This window comes from Podarcis bocagei (genome assembly GCF_964188305.1).
Source record: "Podarcis bocagei genome assembly, chromosome: 6".
Taxonomy (NCBI): domain Eukaryota; kingdom Metazoa; phylum Chordata; class Lepidosauria; order Squamata; family Lacertidae; genus Podarcis; species Podarcis bocagei.
Genome location: NC_138130.1, coordinates 61,865,072 through 61,886,656, shown reverse-complemented (window position 1 = coordinate 61,886,656; position 21,585 = coordinate 61,865,072). Strand labels below are relative to the sequence as shown.

Here is a 21,585-nt window from a genome sequence, read left to right as displayed (position 1 = left end):
TTCTGCTTTTTAAAGGATAATTTTTAAAGGGCTGATGTGTGTGTGCGTGCACGTGCTTGTGCTAACCTTGAAAGTGCAACAAGGGATTCTGCTCCCCACCGCTGCTTTAAAATATGTTTTTAAATGCCTTGTTTGTGATTGCTGCAGCTGGGGCTAGAAAAGATTCTAGCTCAAAGTCATTCCTGGAAAGATCATGTGACCATGCAATCACATATGGTCATATCAGAGGTGCTACCAATCTCGAAGCCGGTCTTCAGAGAGTCCTCCTCCACCACTCTGCCTATAAAACTGGAAGCAAAAGGGGGCCACCCCAAAAAACAAGAACTCTAGATTTGTAACATAAAAGAAAAATTTAAAACCAGGTAAGCATTCCTCAAGGCCTCGCCCTTTACACCACCTTTTCCTAGGGAAATGAGGGAGCCGAGACAGCTGCTACATCCAGCAATGCTCTTCTTAGTACTGGCTAAGAGCCTCCTACCCACCCCACTGCTTATTGTGCTGGCCCTTTGGGCCCTGAAAGAACTGGGGCCAAAAGCAGTGCTTGTGACCTTGCCTGATGCTTTCACAACACTGGGCTGAATTTCACTGCTCTTTTGTGAGAGAAGGCTGAAGATGCAGGTGACTACAGTCAACTCTGGTGGACCTTAGAGTTTGCATGACCATGCTGTGTGCTGACACCACGCTTCCTAGCAAGGACCCATGAGCTTCCAGGCTTACAGAATATTTTTAATACGGTAGTACAGTAGCAATATATTTAATCTTACAACAAAACACAGCACTGTGACATCTGTTGAATTTTCACATATTTGTTTTGTACGCTGCCTGATAAAGCTAATCTGATTATTACTAGTGCAGCACAATCAAACCTTTGTGGAAGACAACAACCCAAAACTTAACTTCAGCAATACAATACAGGGAAAATGGCCCTAAATACCTCTGCTTTATGGAACACGGGTGGCGCTATGGGTTAAACCACAGAGCCTAGGCTTTGCCGATCAGAAGGTTGGCAGTTCGAATCCCCATGATGGGGTGAGCTCCTGTTGCTCGGTCCCTGCTCCTGCCAACCTAGCAGTTTGAAAGCACGAAGTGCAAGTAGATAAATAGGTACTGCTCCAGCGGGAAGGCAAACGGCGTTTCTGTGCACTGCTCTGGTTTGCCAGGAGCGGCTTAGTCATGCTGGCCACATGATCTGGAAGCTGTATGCCGGCTCCCTCGGCCAATAAAGCGAGATGAGCACCACAACCCCAGAGTCGTCCGCAACTGGACCTAATGGTCAGGGGTCCCTTTACCTTTATCTTTACCTCTGCTTTAACATCTAAAACAGTTAAAGCAACAGTTAAAACTGCATTAAAAAATTCTATTGTCAATAAATTCCTCACATTTCTGCTTTACCCAAAACATAGGGCATTTTCCCCACTCCCACAGCCTGTCTGCCTCCTTGTTTTTCTATAGCCAACAGTGTGATGTTGGAAAATCCGTTCCGGGTTTTCTAAGAGTTCTTGTTGTATACCAGAATCTGGAGTAGTTCCATTCCAGGTTTTACTCGGTCACTAGTCATGGAAAAGTCTGGTAGGCCTCAATAAACACACTGGGACTGAAGGTGTGTTAACTTGAAATTGGAGTTTGGTTAAGGTTAGTAAAACTGGGCTTTTTTCCCTTTTGCCTTTGTGAGCCTGGGCCCGCCTAGAATCTTGAGTGGTGATTCTTTCTTTCTTTCTTTTTAGTCATGCAGAGCAAAGAATCAAGTTTGGAAACAGGTTCTGAAGTCTCTTCTGGAGAAGGAGTCAGGGTAAGCGCTTGCCTTGAACATTTACTAGCATTTCACTGGATCTGTGACAAAAACTATAGCAGCAAAGTTAATGCAAATATTCCCTTCTGAATAGAAAATTAGGACTTGCTTTCCTGGGTATTAGCAGCCGTTTCTCGGATCCCCTCTCGCCTATTGGCTTGCCTAGTACCTGCCACAGGTGAAACGAAGGGGAGAGGCCCAAGCTCCCATGTGTAACAGTTGTGGAAGCAAGATGGGTGAGAACAGTGAATTGAAAATGCTCTGTAGGTCAGTAAAGGATTTGGGAAATAGAGCTTGAGGGAGGAAGCTGGTGCTAAGGTTAAGAAAGATAAGGCTAAGGTGGGATGGGCACCTACCTCATTATTATTACATTATAAACCACCAATTTTCAAGTCAATAATTTTCTCTACTCCCCCTCTTTATATAAGGAACATTTAAGCTCTCCTTACAATAATGAGATATATAAACTGAAGTGGATAGCTTTGTAACTGAATCACTTTACTGTAGCAGTTGATTTTATTTTTATATTTTGAACCCACTGTTACTTCTAGGAGCTCAAGGTGGCATAAATGGTTCTCCTCCTCTATTTTATCCTCATAACAACCCTGTGAGGTAGGTTAGACTGAGATATTATAAGTGGCCTAGGGCAACTTGGCCAAGCTTCAAGGCTGAGTGGGGATATGAACCCTGGGATCCTGGGTCCTAGTCAAACAGTCCAACCACCTACACCACATTGGCTTTCAATAAGAAGCTTTAAAAACACAAGTTGGGGGTTATTTGGATGAAGAATTCACATTTTAAACTTAAGCTTGGCATTTTTCTATAACTGGAAAAGTTATTTCCTGTTGCATATTCTTTTAGTTGGTTTTTGAATATTCAGCTAACCAGACTGACCATGAAAAAGAATATAATCCCCACTTCATAATGTACTGTTTGTGAGACATGAGGTAATTGTCCCCTGGCACAGTTAGAACTGTAGCATTCAGAAATCCTAAAACATTCCCTGTGGTCTCCTATGAATATTTGTTGACTTTGCATTCAGGACTAATGGAAGCTAGTCATGGAGAAAGAGTTGTAAATCATTTTGACCAAGTTGACCGAGAGAACGGTGCCAAATTTCAGTGTCAGAGTCTCCAACACACAATCCATGATAAACAAAAATTGTCTTTAGCAGAGAACAAACAAACAACAATAAGGGTTAGACGGAAGTCATCCAACCACAAAGCTATATACAGATGGCTCAGTTTTCCCTTTAGGGATCCATAACAGAACATTAGTGATTTATCAGTGTGGGCCCACAATCAAACAACATTAGAGAGGTGTGCTCATCATTCTTCAGTTAAGAGGGGAAAGTTACTAGAAAACACAATCAAGACAGGAATAGTAACAAGAAAAATCCACAAGCTCTGAACCAATGTGCAAAGCAAAATTGAAAATAAAATGTCTCACACACATTCTCAGCTTATTCTCTGCTTACAAAAAATAAATTGTTTAAAGACTCTGTTTTAGCCACTGACTGATATCCCAAGGTCTTTGAGACATCCTGAAGGCTGTGAACATGACCTCTATAACCCAGTCAGTTTATTGTAGGATGTGAGACTGACAAGAGGCTAAGAATCCAATATGGAACATTTCTAGCTGTACTGAAGTGATGTCTCTGCATGGTAGGGAGGTGAGAAAGGAACTGAAAGGTTACAATAAAAAATACAAATACAATAAAAAAATGGCAAAATGCACACTTGCCTGAAGTCTTAGAGATATGGAGTTAAATCTAATATTCCTGCTCCTGAATTGTATGTACTTTAGAATTACGCTATACATTTTCCAAATAGAGTTGTATATTAAAAAATAATAATAACAAATACGACTGCTTTAGTTTAATGAAGAATATGTGTCTGGCTGGGGTGGTGCAAATTTATCCATGAGATCTTTTCTAATTCTATGATTGTAATAAGACACTCATATTGAGATTTCACTAACATGGGAAACAGTTTGTTTTTAAGGCTGTTTCCATACTGGGCATTGATTGTGAAATAGCTACAATAACATCTGCACCATGTCATTAACTAAACATCCGCATCTTGTCTCTCCCCCCCCCCCTGTTCCTTTTAGTTCCCACCACCCCCATAGCTAAGAAATTCTGATTTTTCAAACTTAATGGAATAGCTATGATTTCCTCAAGTATGGATGATCCATTTTGTTGCTATTCTGGTCAGATCATGATCTCTATTGATTGCTCAGCAATCTGATTTTAGGTTGTGATCCAGCCATTTCCTTTTCTATGATCCAGCCCTCCTTTCTAGGAATAAACACTTTCCCTTTAAGTCTTCATTTCCAAATAGCATTGCCTTGTGTATCAGTTTCCCCCCTTAAAAAAATCTCACGGAGAATCATGATTGGTACTGTAGTGAAGGAGGATTTAATGCCCTCCTCCCACAATAGTCTCAATGCAAATTACCCCCTGTAGCACCCTTTCTGCACTGCTCACTGAGACAAGCCTATCCCAGCAAGCAGCAAAACATGGGATTTGCTGAGAACCTACATATAAAATCCAATATTTGTAGACCTTAATATAATGGTTGTATACTGGATTCTTCTTTTTCTTTGGGGGGGGGCATGTTTCTCATGATTCTATGTGGTCTCACACTCCCCCAATTCAAAATCAGAGACAGACAGGCTGGAGTTAGACTTTGTATTATCATTTTTCGTTTATCAATATATATGTAATCTATTCGTACAGGCATATATAGTTGTACAGGCATGGCATTTGTAAACATATTTTATCCACTACGCCTGTAACTTGAAATTGAAAAGTAATTATTTTTTAAAAAATCTTTGAGATTGTTTTGAAGGATTTTTAAGTATTTCTGGAAATACCTATTTAAAAAGAGGGCTTTGTGTGCTAATTTTATATAATCGATCAGCCTGAGAACCTAGTTGTGACTATAAGCACATTCTTTTAAGTTGTAGACACAGTGAAGATTATTTGAAGGTCAGGATAGGAATGGGTAGGACCGAAAAACTGCAATGCTCTGAGTGAATTTAGAGATTGGCAGCACCCTTTTCAACAGATGGTGTCCTTTTGTAGATGAGATAGAGGCTCCTTGGGAGCCATTACTCAGGGAACATCAACAAGCCAATTCCTACATCCTTCCTATGCTCCATATTCAGCAGCCTTTGGGGTGCTGCCAATGCTGGAATTTTTAGTCCCACTCAGGACTCAAGTATATCCTACATTCCTTTTGTCTCAGAATAGCAGCAAACTAACATGTTGATTTTTCTTTCTTTTCTAGTAATCATGTCGCCCTTTAAATGTATTGTTTTCGTATTGTTTCGTATTGTTAAGATTTAAAAAAAAATGAAAGGGGAACTGAAGGAGGCAGTGGTGCGCCCGCTCTTAAAGAAAACATCATTAGATCCTTTAGATCTATCCAATTACCGCCCGGTTTCGAATCTTCCGTTCCTGGGTAAGGTGATTGAGAGAGCGGTTGCTGAACAGCTTGGTGGGTTTCTGGATGAAACATCGGCTCTGGATCCATTCCAGTCCGGTTTCCGCGCTGGTCATGGGACCGAGACGGCTCTGGTCGCCCTAACAGATGACCTTCGTAGACAGCTGGATCGAGGCGGGTCGGGGCTGCTGATTCTTCTAGATCTATCAGCAGCTTTCGACATGGTCGATCACGAACTTCTGGACCACCGCCTTGCCGACGTGGGGATCCAGGGCACAGTCCTTCAATGGCTGCGCTCGTTTCTCTCTGGTCGGGGACAGAGGGTGGCGCTTGGGGGGGAATTGTCATCGCACCACTCCTTGGTGTGTGGAGTACCTCAGGGTGCGATACTCTCCCCGATGCTTTTCAACATCTTTATGCGCCCCCTCGCCCAGCTTGTTCGGAGTTTTGGGCTGGGTTGTCATCAGTATGCCGATGACACCCAACTCTATCTGTTGATGGATGGCCATCCTGACTCGGCCCCAGACACACTGACCAGATGTTTGGAAGCTGTGGCTGGATGGTTACGTGGGAGCCGGTTGAAGCTAAATCCTTCGAAGACAGAGGTCCTGTGGCTGGGACGGGGCGATATGGGATTGGGGGGGCAACTCCCATCTCTTGCGGGGGTGCAATTAGTGCCAGCACCGTCCGTTAAGAGTTTGGGTGTAATCTTCGACACCTCCCTTTCCATGGAGGCGCAGATTGCAGCTATAACAAAGGCGGCATTTTTCCATCTCCGCCAAGCTAAGCAGTTGGCTCCTTACCTCTCTCGCCCTGACCTAGCCACTGTGATCCACGCGACGGTCACCTCCAGACTGGATTATTGTAACTCGCTCTACGTGGGGCTGCCCTTGAGACTGACCCAGAAACTCCAGCGGGTGCAGAATGCTGCAGCGAGACTCCTTACAGGGTCCTCGCTGCGAGATCACATTCACCCGGTGCTATACCAGCTGCACTGGCTCCCGGTGGAGTACAGGATCAGGTTTAAGGTGCTGGTTTTAACCTTTAAAGCCCTATACGGCCTAGGACCCTCGTACCTACGGGACCGCCTCTCCTGGTATGCCCCACAGAGAAACCTACGGTCTTCAAATAAAAACATCCTGAAGGTCCCAGGCCTCAGAGAGGTTAGGCTGGCCTCAACTAGAGCCAGGGCTTTTTCGGCTGTGGCTCCGATCTGGTGGAACGCTCTGTCACAAGAGACCAGGGCCTTGCGGGACTTGACATCTTTCCGCAGGGCCTGCAAGACAGAGCTGTTCCACCAGGCCTTTGGCTAGGGCACAGCCTGACTCCCTCCCTCGGCAATCTTCGCAGAGCTCTGGCCCAATGGTTGCCAGTGGCTTGAATTAATTAATTTTTATAATGAATGATTTTAGAATGTTGTTTATGTTGTACTTTTGTACTGTTTTATTGTTGTTAGCCGCCCTGAGCCCGGCTTCGGCTGGGGAGGGCGGGATATAAATAAAATTTATTATTATTATTATTAAGCAAATAATGGTACAAAAAATGACAGTTTTATAACTACCTGATTGAAAAGAAAATGTATTTCTGGGCAGCTGTGAAACACTACAAAAGCAGTAGCATGCTGTATTGTAGCCAGTCACTTTTATGTTGGATATGGCTTCTAATTCTTGTTATCCTGCCTCTTTCATCAGACAGAATCACATAAGAGCCACCATTCTGAATATAATAAAGATGATATTGCTCTAATTATCTTAAGATTAGGTTCATAGGAAGTAATTGGTGATATATCGGGGTAAGGATGAATGGCTGTTGCTACTGCTGCTACTGAAATTCCTCTTTTAGCTTGTTGCTCTGTAGGAGTCAGATTGGGGCAAATCTAGATGTGACATCAAGGATCCATGACTAGGGCTGGACGATATCAGCTTTTCAACATCACAGTGTATTGCCAGCCAAACATTGGCGATATATTGAAAAAATAGAATGCATTGGCCTCTGTCCGTGAGACACCGGGTGAAACTGCCCCAGCTTTTGCCTCGAGAGCTGAGGTGGTTTCACCCAGGCTTACAGGCTGGGACAATGCAGCTTGCTTGTGCTGCTCAGCTGGGGGGAGAGAAGGTTTCCCCTCTCCCAGCTGAGACAGTCCTGGTGCTCTCGCGTGAGTGGGTGGAGCATCGGGGTTCCTTTAATTGCTCACTGCGGGGAGTGACAACTGCACTCCCCTCAGCTGAGCAGTTTCAGAGAGCCCCCACCCTGCCACCGGCTTACAGGATCCAGCGCTGGGCTGGGGGCTCTTTAACTGCTCAACTTAAGGCAAGGGCAGCTGCACACTCGTCGGCTGAGCAGTTTAAAGATGCAGAGGGAGGAACAAGCTGTATTGGTGCCTTGCTGATACAGCTTGTTTCTCCCTCTCCATCATTTGAGGGCAGAGTAGGATGGTGGTTTCACTCAGCGATATATCGCTGGTGAAACTGCTGCCTCTCCCGAGTCCCTCTGCTAGCAGCAGTCAAGAGTTCCTTCCTCCAGTGGGAGCTTCTAGCAGAGGGACTCAGGAGTGGTGGTGGTTTCACCAGTGATATACCACTGAGTGAAACCGACATCGTGGTCTGCTCCTTATACCGATCCTGGGCGATATATCGATATATTGCTGAGGCCTATCCATGACTGTATTTTCCAATGTATTGTAGTTGCATGCTACCCCAATCTGGGAGAAGTGTGAGATTCCAGGGGTTCTAGGTTCATGTTTCCTTTGGAATAAGATGCAGCAGAGACTGTGGTGTCTTTATGATACACAATTTATTTGCACATATAGACAACCTGAACCTGTGATGGAGGGGTTCACAGCATTAACACCCCAAGACGGTCTTACTTCTCCTATAGCCGCAGCCTTGGATCCTAGCAGAAATCAGCTTTGGCGCTCTCACCCACCCACCCGATCTCGGCGCTACCCACATGACCTATCTCTGTGTTCCTTCCTTCATCCACCCAGCCGATCGTGGTGCTACCCGCCAGCCCCATCTCTGTACTGCTTCACTCACTCACCCACCTGATCTTGGCGCTTTCGACCTGCCCCATAACTGTGCTTCTTTTACCTGTTCACCCCCTACCTTCAGTTGCCACCTCCACCGGCACAGCGGATATATTTCTGGAAGCCGGCTTCTGGAATTGCTGTGACGGAAGGAGGAAGAAGAGTAGCAATGTGAGGGGGTGGGTGGGCAAGGTAGGTTTTGCTTTTGTTTTTTGGTCCCGCATTCTAGTGTGAAGCCAATTGACTTGTGCCACAATGCAGAACCAAAAAACACCCGTCTTTTGGTTCTACCCTCTGGCATGGCTAGGGCATGGGAGCCAAAACAGGACATTGGCAATTGGGATCAGAAGCTGGGAAGGCTGCTTTCAATCCAGGATGTCCTGATTAAACCAGGACACTTGGAGGATGTACAATATTTTGGTTTTGCTTATATGTTGCACTTGGCAACCTCAACTGAGCCTATATTGTGCTTATACTGAGGTTTTTAAAAGTGCAAGTTACCGTATTTTGTAGTTTTGAGTTGTAGCTATGTCTCGTTTAGAAAACTGGGCAGATTTTTAACTGGTTTTAAACTGCACTGAAAGCTGAAACTTCTGCATTTTCATTTTTTAACCTAAAACACGGAGACACTTGATCTAAATGCTGTGTGTGATGAACTTTAAAAAAAGCAATACACAAATATTTTTGGCCAGAGGTGATAAAGAGATAGTGAAAAACAAACAAACAACATATATGTATAAGATGGGCAACAAAGGCTCTCCTTGTAGCCTTGAATTCTTCTAAAAATCAGTTACCTGCCTGTAGCTTACATTTCTTTTCTAGATGGCAGATGCTCAGGAACACATTATTATAGCTCTGAGGTGAACCCTCCCTAAGCGTATTTGATATGCTGACACAAGCATACAACGAGGTATATGTGTAAAATATATTTAAAGTCAGCTCCCTCTCTGTAGTTCAAAACAACCCGGGAAGGAATCAGATGTCAGATATTGTGTGATTTGGTTCTAGCACTAAAAGCACCGAAAGGGCAAAAAACAGCAATTAAAGTCACTATTCCAAACCCACTATTATCCAAACTCAAAAATATTACTGAAGAAGTGGGTAGACAATATAATACTCTGCTTGATAAAGGTCCTGGCTTATCAACTTTGCTTCTCATACTAAAAGTGTGCAAAACCAAGAATAACTGCATGCAAGGGTGCAGTCTGCTATGCTCCCAGCTTGCAATACCTGATGCAAGCTACTCATGGGAGAGTGATTTGTTAGGCGGAAGCAAAATAATCCCTATTATATTCCCCTCTCTCACAATATGAAAATAGAAACTAAGCCTAGAATTGTAAAAGATACTCAGGAATATCTTTGAGTAAACATTTACTTGCTACCCCCGAAAAGCAAATAAGTTTATGACTGCAATCCTATACCATATTTACCAGGGAGTAAATCCTATTAAAGTCAATGGAATTTGCTTTGTATTCAGCAGGTATAGGATTGCGATGTAAGAAATTTACTTGGTGTAATAATCAACTTTGTCCCCCTCCTATAGTCACTTTAAACTCCAAAGTATTTTCTTTGTTCTTTCTTTTTCTGTAACTCCCTCCAGATTAAATATTTTAGGCAGATTGTATTTGCAAAAGAAACCTAATAAATCACCTTTAACATGGTGATTTTCCCACCTTGGTTGTCAGAGAGCAACACACTGTGTTGTCGTAATATTATACCATCTTTTAAAAGATGACTCCATCTGCATTGTACATTATCACATTATATGCATCATTACACTGTAACCATAAAAATGAAAATGAAAATATGATAAGGCCTTAACATCTTTATAACAATTTCAAGTTTGTGGGCATGTGAAAAGCAATTCTCATTTGCAGGAGGTATATTCATTTCTAAAAAATAATGACCTAAAACTGATAAAAGTACAGGCATTGAATGTGTCTGCTTTGCAATTTTGCATGTTTCTGCCACAGGCTCTGGATATCAGTTGTAATGAAAAAAGTATGACAGCTCTCCAGTAGAAAGAGACATTTGCCATAGCAAGGTGGGGAAAGAAGGTACTCCCAAGGTTTCAGGAAGAATCACAGGCCTCAAGGGATACTTTGGAGCCTGTAGCCTTTGGAACAATATGTGTGGTGCTCAAGTAAAGTATAGCAAGCAGAAGATTTTGAAAGTGGTGCAGGAAGTAGAAGATAGCTGGACAGAGGCAAGGACAGAATAGTAGGCCCTCTAACTCCTCTATATGAATCAGTTGTTTATTTTATGTTCGGAGTTTCTTCTTTGATTAAACACACAGTGACTCATGAAATGATTTTGTGGGACTTGGGTATGCTCAAGATCTCATTAGATTTTCAGGTGAGAGACAGGAATTGTTCCTTTATAAGGCTTTTTTTAGACATCCAAGATGTTGACTGTTGCTGCTGAAGGCTTGTTACGGGGAGCTATGTGCCTCGTTGGGAGGAGGTAAAAATTTAAGTTTCATCAGAATTTTCTTTTCCCTTTTGGGATCTTCTTGGGTAGACTCCAGAGAGCTAGTGGTTTCTGCCTTGGTTTAAGGAAGCATGAGACAAGTTTGTTGACCACTTTTTGTATTCTAATATTTTATTTTTCTTATGATTCAGACCTAAGGGGCACCAAAGTAAGTGCAAGGCTTTTAAGAGCATACAAGGAAATGTGTGCAGGTGCAATGAATAGGACTTCAAAGTAGAAAGTCACTTGGAAGTAAAGGCATAGAGATAGGTCAGGGAAAATGTGTAGAAAACTTTAAGGTAAGGAAAATGAGTTTGGTTGATCCATGAGGGGTGGGAAGTATAGAGATCTGAGGAACAGTATCACATGGCTGTAATCATAGATGGATATCACTGGGCTAAGCTGAACTTCATATCCTCGATAGACAGTAGTTGTGGTGACAAATAGAGTACCCTGTGTTAGTCTTTGTTGTCTCAATGAAGTCTGTAGTTCAAATTGTTAATGCTGAAAAATATTTAGGGTTTAGCTTCCATCTGCTTGCAGTGGAGACTGGGGGAAGTAAACAAATAAGCAAGAAATGCATACGATTAACAAGTCTTGCTTGCAAAGAGAATAATAATTTGGAAGTTGTGGCTCTTTTGGAAACAGTCATAACTTGGAATTTGTCATACCTGCTGTATTGTTTTGCAAGAGCAAAAATGGGCTTCCTAAGAAAAATCAGTGAGCATTGATTATGAGATGTGCAAAGCCAAATGTACTCCATTATTCTGCATGATAGATAAAGAGCAACATCTATGGCGTTTATTAGAAATATACCCCAAGCCTGCAATCCAGCAAGGGCTGTAGTATGCATATATATATATATATATATATATATATATATATGCAGGTTTTGGTGTCTTCGGGTGTCTTCCCGTGTAAGAGTTGGGGTGTCTAGGCGACGTTTCGACGAGGTCTCACTCGTCATCTTCAGGCTGGTGCTTTCGGCTTCTTGTTACTAGAACAGAGCAGGGTCTCAGTGTTTGAGTTCCTATAAATACTGTTGAGGGGGTGTGGTGTATAGCCTCCAACGTTCTGGGCAGAGAGGAAGTTCCCAGGTTAATGTGCCTTTTCTTCTTTTGTTCATTAATTACTTGAGGGATATCTTGAGTGATTACTTGAGTGATATTCTGAGTACCACTTAGGAGGGTCATTAGGTGTGGATTAGTTGCTAAAGCTTTCGTGTCTTGACCTCTTGAGCTTGTGAAAAGTTTTTCTGAGAAGATAGCTGTACTGCACTTAGTTGTGCTCTGGCTTGGCTTCGTGTATAGGGGCGAGCTGTGGTTTTGTGCCCTGTGCCAGCCAGATCTGTGTAGGGATTGCAGGGGGGTGCAGCATCCGGAGGTGCCACTATGGTTTGGCTACTGGATGGTGTCTGTAATTTATCTGTGGAGAGGATCTGGGTTTGGGTCTGGTGTGGTTGATTGGAGATGGCGTTCTGTGTGCCTCTGGTTCTGGTGTCGGTTTTTGTGGGGAGGGCTAATTTCCAGATGTCTGGCAGGCGGGACGTGTCGTCACGCTTGTTCATGTTGTGAGGGTGTTTCTCTATCTCGATGGCTTCCATGATTATTCTCTTGTGGTGATGTTCCATGTTAAAGAGCAATTTGGAATCTGCAAAATTAATTTCGTGTCCTGTTTCTTTCATGTGTTGGTAAAGAGAGGAAGTTTTTTCTTCTTTTTTGACGGCATTCTTGTGTTCTGCGATACGTGCATTTATTCGTCTGTTTGTTTGTCCAATGTACGTGGCTGGGCAGACTTTGCAGGGTATTTCATAGACCCCTTGGTTTTCTAACTGGATTTTATCTTTTGGGTTTCTGAGGATATTGGCTATTTTTTGGTTGGTGCAAAAGGCTGTTTTGATATTGTGTTTATGGAGGATTTTGCTAATTTTATCTGTAGTGCCCTTGATATAAGGAAGGAGGGCCATGCCATTGTTTTCTTCTGTGTCTTGGTTTTTGGGGGGTGTTTCTTTTTGGATTAGCTTCGTAACCCTGTTTTGCTGGTATCCGTTGGCGATTAACACATTTGAGAGATTCTGTAACTCAGTTGTCAAGTGGTCTTTGTCAGCCAGGCGTTTGGTTCTGGAGATGAGAGTCTTGGCTACGGAGTTTATTTGTGCAGGGTGGTGGTGTGATTGTGCATGTAAGTAGCGGTTGGTGTGTGTTTTTTTCCGGTAGATAGTGTGTCCTAGGGAGCCATCAGGTTTTTTGTAGATTAGGACGTCAAGGAAGGGAAGTTGGTTGTTGGCTTCTATTTCCATAGTGAAATGGCCCTCCTTCCTTATATCAAGGGCACTACAGATAAAATTAGCAAAATCCTCCATAAACACAATATCAAAACAGCCTTTTGCACCAACCAAAAAATAGCCAATATCCTCAGAAACCCAAAAGATAAAATCCAGTTAGAAAACCAAGGGGTCTATGAAATACCCTGCAAAGTCTGCCCAGCCACGTACATTGGACAAACAAACAGACGAATAAATGCACGTATCGCAGAACACAAGAATGCCGTCAAAAAAGAAGAAAAAACTTCCTCTCTTTACCAACACATGAAAGAAACAGGACACGAAATTAATTTTGCAGATTCCAAATTGCTCTTTAACATGGAACATCACCACAAGAGAATAATCATGGAAGCCATCGAGATAGAGAAACACCCTCACAACATGAACAAGCGTGACGACACGTCCCGCCTGCCAGACATCTGGAAATTAGCCCTCCCCACAAAAACCGACACCAGAACCAGAGGCACACAGAACGCCATCTCCAATCAACCACACCAGACCCAAACCCAGATCCTCTCCACAGATAAATTACAGACACCATCCAGTAGCCAAACCATAGTGGCACCTCCGGATGCTGCACCCCCCTGCAATCCCTACACAGATCTGGCTGGCACAGGGCACAAAACCACAGCTCGCCCCTATACACGAAGCCAAGCCAGAGCACAACTAAGTGCAGTACAGCTATCTTCTCAGAAAAACTTTTCACAAGCTCAAGAGGTCAAGACACGAAAGCTTTAGCAACTAATCCACACCTAATGACCCTCCTAAGTGGTACTCAGAATATCACTCAAGTAATCACTCAAGATATCCCTCAAGTAATTAATGAACAAAAGAAGAAAAGGCACATTAACCTGGGAACTTCCTCTCTGCCCAGAACGTTGGAGGCTATACACCACACCCCCTCAACAGTATTTATAGGAACTCAAACACTGAGACCCTGCTCTGTTCTAGTAACAAGAAGCCGAAAGCACCAGCCTGAAGATGACGAGTGAGACCTCGTCGAAACGTCGCCTAGACACCCCAACTCTTACACGGGAAGACACCCGAAGACACCAAAACCTGCATTCCTGTACCCGTGAAAATCTACGAAAGCATATATATATATATATATATATATATATATATATATATATATATATATATGCTGTTCCTACATATGTGGGTCTGTGTGCTTCAGGGGAGTAGCCCATTTTGCTCACACACTTGATTTATTTACTTGGGATATTTAAATACCTGGGAAGATTACAATAAAAATCTAGGGGGGGGGGGAAACGCCATTTAGCTAAAAAGATTATAATACAATATATTTCAGAAAATTTCAGGCAGTACAAAACAATCACAAAGTGCATAAAATGTTAACAGGTGTTACTTCCTAGTTAAATTTGGTATAAATACAAAATTAAAGGGAAAAAAAGATTAAAAGGCTTGCTCGGCACCAAAAAGAATGATGAAATGGTTGTGAGGCAAGTGGGGTGAGCATTCTGTAACTGGGGCGCTCCCACTGAGAAGCCCTTTGTCTCAGACCTGCTCACCTACCCATTGAAGGCTTTCTACACTTATCCCTTTGTGCACAAATAGGTGTCCCATAATTGAAGTTAATGGTGCAGCTCACAGGAATGGCAACACAGCACTTGTGCATCACACACATGGAGGGGGAGATTGCGGCCTGAGAAGGATTTTGAAGCACTTTTATAAGTCCATGCAAAGCAAAAGCAATAGAGTTACGCACTGTTACCTTGCTTTTTTCATTTAAGTAGCTATTTTTACAGTATTTTTTATATTGGGGATAATATTTTAGATACTTTTATGTTACAATTCATATTTAGAACTTTGAATTAAAAGATGTTAATATGCTAAACTGATTTTCCATCATGCTGGACTTTGTCAGGTAGCCTAATCCAATGTCAAAATAAATAAATAAATAAATAAATAAGAATAAGAATCAATGAACATTTCAAAAATTAGGTTTTTTTTTTAAGTCAGTGTCTGTTGAAGTAGACATGCCACCAGTTGACAGTACCTAAAGTCCCAATCTATATACTGTACAGCAGGGGTGCCCAAACTTTATTCAAAGACGGCCAGATATGATGAACATGCGTGAGGGCCGACCAAAGTTGCTTTTTTAGGATTGAAGTTCTTCAGCTACCGTGGAAGCTAAAGGTGTCTTGCTTTTGACCATCCAATGCTTTCTTGTCATTTTGCCACATTCTGAGCTAGTTGTAGGAGGCTAGCACCACATGCTGAACACAAGTTGGATGAATACAGGGTGACAGAAAAAGTGAAGTTACCATAGGCTGCAAGGATCATGTGAATAAATCCTCATACTCTGTAAATCAGTTATTTCATTGCTCATTCACTTAGATTTGCTCGCACCACAGCCATAGATAGCAATCTAATACAAGTAATTCCCATATTGGGAGAAAATTCTTGCTCAATGTACTCTAGTGATTAAGACATGCCATTGCTTCTGTGCACTGATTTAAAATGCATAGAGAATCAAGAATAATGTCATGGCTGAAACAATTGAAACATAAAGAAACAAAAGTTACTAACTCTTATCAACTGGGTTTCCCATCTGTTTATGCTGCAGTGTACATGTGTGGGATAGGAATGTACAATAAAGATGAGGTACTTCTGTGCATTTTTAAAAATAAGTTATTGGTGATAAAAGCATAATTATTCCTCTTTTTTCTGTCTGGACAGCTGTGTTGGCCCACTAAGAAGCATCAAATGAATGGTCATCTTGATACTCTAATGTTAGATAATTTCCTTTGCCCAGGTGGTATTAATAATCATTAGTCTGGTACAGAGAACAACAAAAGGAAGTCCATCAAAGATTAATCACTGGAATTAAGTTTGTAGTAGGTTTTCTAGGGAAAATTGAAGTCTGTTGGAAAAGTGTTTCATCCAGAGATAATTATTCTATTTTTGAAAGAGATGAGGTGAAGAACTGAATGACCACAAACAATAAAATATATTATCCTCTTGCTCCATCATCAAATGACTCTCGTTAGGTCCAAGCGAGAGGGCTTTATCAAAGCTGCTTTCTGAATTCAGAGCTTGCATCTGTCTGCTGCATCAAAAAGGAAGAGAGAGAGAGGAAGCTCATCCATGTAATTGTACTTCCCATTAAATTTGCAGGCACATTTCATCTTTGCCATGTGGTGATCCTAAATTAGCAGGATCTACAAACAGAAGCTGAACTTATTACTCTGAACAAAAATGAGTCCAAGTTTAGCATCCATGAGCAATTCATTGCCCCATAATTATATCAAATGTGAAAACCGTCCATTGTTTACAAAAGCTGCCACTGCTGTCACAGGCACAGCCCTATCATAAGCAAAAGAATTAGATTTTTCCAAATTACTTTCAACTGGTTGAGCAGCAGAGTCCTTCTATCTGTTCAACATATGAAGAGAGAATCATTCCAAAGCGTGATGTGCTTTTGCAGGTTTTAATACAGCTGATCTAAAATTTGAGAAAAAGAAAGAAAAAACAAACTTGAGTAAAGGTTCGAGCATAATTAAATATTTGTGTTTGTCTGTACATGCCTAATGTGGCACCTCAGTTTTCAAAAACACCAATAATCAGGTTAGTACAAGATAAATAAATATAGTTGCAAAAGATTCAATCTAAACAGATTTTTAATAACCTCAAAAGTTTAGGTGGTTTTATAAATGTGGTGTGAAAACCACCATACAGTTTAACATTTATTACATTGAAATACCTTTCTCTTTGGAGTTCAAGGAAGTGAGCATGAACATACCCTACTTTTCTTCCAATTTGATGTAAAGGTTTCTGATGTAAAGGTTCCTGAAGTTTAAGGAGCAGTTTTGCCCTATGTGTTGATACCATTAGACCCAATTTTGAATCAAGATTGATTAACCCATTCCATACTGCAAAAAGTGGACACCTCCGAAGATAACATGACCCAGTTTGGCACAATGGCTCCTAGGATGGGGGAGTGAGTTTTGATATATATTTGAATATTATTGGATGACATTTTGAATCAAGATGGAGTGCTGAACCTTTCAAAGCTGCAGTGATTTTAACCAAATTTGGCATGAAAGTATGACTGTGCATCAGATTTGGCCTGAGCTTAAACCAAATTAGGCTGATACCAAGCCAAACTAAATCATTCCTTTTCCACAGTAGCAGCAGAGCAAAAATTTGACACGAAGGGTGACAATAGGCTGCATCTCTTTCCAGTCATGAAAAAATTGCACAGGCCTCAAGGTAACTTGGGCTGCCAGAGAAGGATATGCAGGTGGATTTCCCGGCCTCTCCCACCTCTCTCCTCCCTATCACGAGGTTCAGACAGCATTTGGTATCCTCCTTGACATTGGGGCCAAACGAAATGAGATGCTGTTCATGACAGACTCAGAGGTGTAGCAAGGTCAGGTGGTACCTGGTGCAGAATTTTTTTTGTCACCCCCCCCATTGAAATTATTAAAAGAAGGAAAAATAAGATGCTTACAGTTGCAAGTGTTATTTGCTGGTTTATTTACTTAACATTGTGAGCATAAGCAGTTAAATCCCCCCCCCACTTTGTTCTCACACCCCACCTCTGCTCCTGTGTGTTCCAGGATTTGGGTCTTGAGTTGAGGAAGCTTTTGCTTCTCTTCTTCCCTCCCTCCTCCGCTTATTTGCTTGCCTGCCTCCTTCCCATCCTCTCCCTGCCTTCCTCCTCCAGCAGCCTGGGAGTGCGGGGAACGGCGTGCCGCCCGCCTGCAACTCCCAAGCCTCCCCCGAGCTGTCAAAATGAAGGGGGAAGGCTGCTGGCAAAGCTCGGGGTAGGCTTGGGAGTTGCGGGCGGGTGGTGCATTGAATGTCACCCCCCTCAGCGATGACACATGGCGCAGTTTGCCCCCATCACACACCCCTTCTTACACCTCTGGACAGACTAGGACTGGGGTCGACTAGCACATTATTCATTTAAGATATTTTCCATGGTCGGGGTTAAATGTGCTAAATGACACTACTGTCTCACACAACAGCTGCATACTAGAGGACGAAAATGTACTACCACTATACATTGCAATACCCGATAATTCCATGTAGACACATGAGGTAGGCAATTTCCCCTCCTTCTTTCTTTACCAAAACTCCCTTGGGTGGCTAATTGGCAGTCAGTTGACTACATGAAGCAGTAAAAAAATCCTAGGCCACTACTACTTCCTGTAAAAAGAGCAAGGGAAACGTGAAACAGGAACAAATAAGCTTTCAGGTAGCATACTTCCATAGCATTTTAGTCTTACCACTTATATTAAATTCGACATATTTTTATATGCAGGTGTCCCCTTGATCAGGTTAATAGCCCCATCCAGCCTTCAGTTCCTAAATCATTTGTGCTCTGCAAGAAAAGAGCTGTCCTTGTGATGTAATTTAAAAGATAAAGGAAAACAGAGGCAAGAAGAGCTGTAAAAAACCTATATGATTTAAGCGGTTAATCAGTAGAAACTCTGGCATGTACGCACAGGAAGTTTTGCATCTGCTAGCATAATTCTCAGCACTAAAATAATCCACCAATAGGAATGGAGAGAAGTTACGTGATGAATTGCTAGCAGCTGCATCTTAACTGCATAGTCAGGATTTTATAATAAGCCTGTAGGTAGTGCCTCTCTGCATATATTTTTCTTTGGGATACCAAAAATATCCTTTCCAATGAAAGGCTTCAAAAGGCTACATCAGCTTGTAATAGTTTCTTTCTCTTTCCATCCTTATAGCAAGCACGTTAAAAATGCAAGTCATAGCAAATGCCAGTTATTCAGGCTGGGATATGTCAGCACCCTGATAAGTGTAGCAGCACATAGTGATTTTGCACTAGCATGTGAAGAGCTTATACTAATATGGCAGAGTGATCTATTTGTACAATATTTTTAGAATGAAGTAATCTAGTTTCTTTATTCAGACCTAAAGCTTACTTTATGACGCTGAGGTATTTACTACAATTGACTTTGGGTGAATGATGCATGTTGCCTGCAATCCTCTGTCCACACACATGAGGCTAAGTTGCATCGAGCACGTCCCTTAATTGAACAGGAAACAAGTCACAAAGTGCTTGCAGGTGGAGCCCAAGGCATGATAAAGTTGCAATAATCACAGGACAACCAAATAGGGATTGAAACAGGCCACAACTTTATTGATTACAGACCTCAGCAGATTTTGGCGTAGGCATTGGGTGTATATTCTGAATAAACTAGTGTGTGTCCAAATAAACATAGTCTGTCATTTCATGCACTGCTTCCACTGAAGTATAGTTTTCATGGTCATAAAATGCTGTATGCAGTTGTGTATTTCAAGTATGTACCATTTAAATCAAAACAAGAACACTTTCTTAAATGAGTGTAAGCCGTTGCAGAAGAAACAAATATGGTCAGCAGGAGGAATGCAGCTTTCAGCAAAATGTAACAGAGGAAGAGCTTCAGGCAGTGATCCTTTATATGAAATTAGGAAGGCTATTTACAGATGTGAAAGGCTGGGGGCAGGCAGGGGTTGCATCCAGGAGCATTTTTAGAAAGTGTTGTAGAGGACCTGAGCCCTGGGTTTTCTGTGGTGGGCTTGGGATCTCTGGCACTTCCTTCCTCATAACTTTTTTTTTTACAAAATTGCTTGTAGGTTGCTGAGTACACCAGCCACCCGCCATTGTAATTTCCCAGAGGATCTATACATAACAAATTAGCACATGCAAATTTGTGCCATGGGCCTGTGCTCCAAGTACCTAGCAGTGGCACTTGCATCATCTTTATCTGGAAGCTGATTCACTTTCAGCCTGTTGATCCTCATGACCATTGGTAGGCAAACTTAAGGCCCAGGGGCCGGATCCAGCCCAATCACCTTCTAAATCCGGCCGCGGACAGCCTGGGAATCAGTGTGTTTTTACATGAGTAGAATGTGTCCTTTTATTTAAAATGCATCTCTGGCTTATTTGTGGGGCCTGCCTGGTGTTTTTACATGAGTAGAATGTGTGCTTTTCTTTAAAATGCATCTCTGGGTTATTTGTGGGGCATAGGAATTTGTTCATTTCCCCCCCCCCAAAAAAATATAGTCCTGCCCCCCACACCCCCTGCTGAAAAAGTTTGCTGACCCCTGCTCATGCCTGTGACATCCAGCCTTTCTTTCAGTACCAGAATTTCATGCTCTGTTTTTCCTTACCACAGCTCCAGAGTTCACTTGCCAAGCTAATTTGAAATGCTGTGGGTTTTCAGTCCCGCCCGTCCTGTCCCATACAATGTGTGGAGCTGTTGTTTGCTGAAAGAAAGTGAAACATCCTGGTGCTCAACATGCAGAGTGTTCTTTGTATGGCAGCCTTTACTTGTTCTGCTGATAAGAAGATCCATTGATAAAAATGGAACTTGCTTAGGGGTCACAGTGGAAAATAGGGGAGCAATCAATCTCTTGGGTGTATTAGACTCACAGTGTTGGGAAGGTTGAAGAAATGATTTAGGAGCATCTACTGGCAGAAATCTAGCATCTCTGGTTAAAATGTACTGTACGTTTAGTCCCCGTCCCCCCCCATTACAGAGCAGGATTGTTCCTGCATGAATTATTCAAAATATAGCCAATGGAAGAAAAGCTTTTCTGTCACACATTTCAAAGGTCACAATCTAAAGCTGCTTACACTAGGACTAGCCCATTAAAGACCAGAAAAAAGAAAGTAAATATTTTACATTCTGCACCATCAGTGCATTTGCATGCAATAATTTCTTCCCGTAGCCAAATTACTACAGTGCCCTGCTGACAAAATATTTTCAAAGTCTGTTTGAATGGCCACAGCTTTCTGTCTTTCTTTTCCAGGTGGTTGCTTTGGATCCATGTGGTGCTGGTTTCTGCTGTTGTGTTTGTCTAACTAGGCAGTTTTCATTTCCCTAATGCCTTTAGTATGTTAGTCAATTCCAGCATTCAGTTTTTCCTTTGTTTTACCACATAGACAGATTGCTGGGGAAATGGAGATTTAAATAAGTCACAGAAACTGTCCAACACAGATGACATAAAATCCACTTACAGAAGTAAATCATGCCCCTTGCAAGTTAATGTTCTGCAGTAATGAGAAAATCTGAAGTCAATCGTACTAACGAAAGATCATAGCATGGTATCTTCATGAGCTATATATAAAAAAAAATACAATGGAGAAAGCACAGCACTCATTAATAGGCCAATAGCTCTGGAAGCAAACAGAATGTGCAACTTGAAGTGATAATGGCTGGCCAGATATGAAATTTGGAATTTATTACTTAACGTTTATACAAAGATGATGGGAAACCAAGAAAAAAAATCATTTTATAAATATTTTGTTTTCCATGCGGGAGGCCCCATTAGCTAAAGTGGTACCTCAGGTTAAGAACAGTTTCGGGTTAAGAACAGACCTCCAGAACGAATTAAGTTCTTAACCTGAGGTACCACTGTAATGCAAAAAAACAAGAGCAAACAAACATGTAAAAAGGACAGTTTAGGTCTGCTTCAGTTGAGAAGGAAAACTGAAATATACTCGGAAGTCGAATGTGAATTTCATGCTCTTTATTCACCTCAT

General features: G+C 42.0%; 1 protein-coding gene across 11 annotated transcripts in view; it reads left to right on the top strand.

Annotated features, from left to right (window-relative positions):
- Positions 1 to 21,585, top strand: part of LOC308590039 (uncharacterized protein) — a 277,805-nt gene that overhangs the window by 212,391 nt on the left and 43,829 nt on the right. For 2 of the 11 annotated variants that reach the window (XR_014009604.1, XR_014009605.1), the window contains exons 1-2: positions 1,460 to 1,632; positions 1,725 to 1,789. The gene's annotated coding sequence lies outside the window, so the exon portion shown is untranslated. Of the gene's footprint in view, positions 1,633 to 1,724; positions 1,790 to 21,585 lie in introns of those variants that run through there. The other 9 variants (XR_014009606.1, XR_014009607.1, XR_014009608.1 and 6 more) reach the window with 6 other exon arrangements.